This window comes from Sinocyclocheilus rhinocerous, unplaced genomic scaffold (assembly GCF_001515625.1).
Source record: "Sinocyclocheilus rhinocerous isolate Xijiao unplaced genomic scaffold, SAMN03320098_v1.1 scaffold25105, whole genome shotgun sequence".
Lineage (NCBI taxonomy): Eukaryota > Metazoa > Chordata > Actinopteri > Cypriniformes > Cyprinidae > Sinocyclocheilus > Sinocyclocheilus rhinocerous.
This window is the reverse complement of record NW_015650504.1, coordinates 1-1362: the sequence shown is the minus strand read 5'-3', so window position 1 is coordinate 1362 and position 1362 is coordinate 1. Positions and strand designations below refer to the sequence as shown.

The 1362-nt window shown below is 46.5% G+C and overlaps 2 non-coding genes across 2 annotated transcripts; both read left to right on the top strand.

Annotated features, from left to right (window-relative positions):
• Positions 1 to 15: 15 nt before the first annotated feature.
• trnap-agg (transfer RNA proline (anticodon AGG)) lies at positions 16 to 87 on the top strand. Its single transcript has one exon. It is a non-coding gene; the product is annotated as a tRNA-Pro (tRNA).
• An 811-nt stretch (positions 88 to 898) lies between these two features.
• Positions 899 to 970, top strand: trnap-agg (transfer RNA proline (anticodon AGG)). The gene has a single exon. It is a non-coding gene; the product is annotated as a tRNA-Pro (tRNA).
• The last annotated feature ends 392 nt before the right edge of the window (positions 971 to 1362 follow it).

Here is a 1362-nt window from a genome sequence, read left to right as displayed (position 1 = left end):
CGCATGGCACTCTGTGGCTCGTTGTTCTAGGGGTATGATTCTCGCCTAGGGTGCGAGAGGTCCCTGGTTCAAATCCCGGACGAGCTCTCCTCTTGCTTTCCAGCCTCTTTTCTCGAGTAGTATCCATAGATCTCTCATTATTTGGGACAGTCGCACACCTCCATCAAATAAGGCTAGCGCTCTGGCTGCCGCTTTCAATGTCCACATCTCACCCTTATTCTTAGTTCCTCATCTGCAATTGACACTTTGTTGGTCGCTTAGCTTGCTGGGTTATAGTGTTTGCACTGAGCTGCAGTGTAGATGTCTGCAGTTGATCCGAGCCTCAAATCCTTTTAAAAATAAATTTCAACATTTGATTGGGAAGGCAGACCACGCCAGTGAAGACACAGCAGATCAGAGTTTCTCAAAAATCTTCGCAGCCATGTGAGCCTTCATTTTACATTTTTTTAAAAAAGGAGTGTACACTTCCTTGTGGCTCGTTGGTCTAGGGGTATGATTCTTGTTTAGGGTGCGAGAGGTCCTGGGTTTAAATCCCGGACGAGCCCTCCTTTAACTTTTCAGCCTTTTTTCTGAAGTACAATCCATCGATCCCTCATTATTCGGGCCAGTCACACACCTCCATCACGTAAGGCTAGCGCTGTGCCTGCTGCTTTCAATGTCCACATCTCACCCTTATTCTTAGTTCCTCATCTGCAATTGACACTTTGTTGGCCGCTTAGCTTGCTGGGTTATAGTGTTTGCACTAAGCTGCAGTGTAGAGTTCTGCAGTTGATCCGATCCTCAAATCCTTTTAAAAATACATTTCAACATTTGATTGGGAAGGCAGACCAAGCCAGTGAAGACACAGCAGATCAGAGTTTCTCAAAAATCTTAACTGCAGGTGTGCGTGGCACCCCGTGACTCGTTGGTCTAGGGGTATGATTCTCGCTTAGGGAGCGAGAGGTCCTGGATTCAAATCCCGGACGAGCCCTACTCTGGCTTTCAAGCCGCTTTTCTCGAGTAGTATCCATAGATCTCTCATTATTTGGGCCAATCGCACACCTCCATCAAATAAGGCTAGCACTGTGCCTGCCGCTTTCAATGTCCACATCTCACCCTTATTCTTAGTTCCTCATCTGCAATTGACACTTTGTTGGCCGCTTAGCTTGCTGGGTTATAGTGTTTGCACTGAGCTGCAGTGTAGATGTCTGCAGTTGATCCGAGCCTCAAATCCTTTTAAAAATAAATTTCAACATTTGATTGGGAAGGCAGACCAAGCCAGTGAAGACACAGCAGATCAGAGTTTCTCAAGAATCTTAACTGCAGGTGTGTATGGCACCCTGTGTCTCGTTGGTCTAGGGGTATGATTCTTGTTTAGGGTGC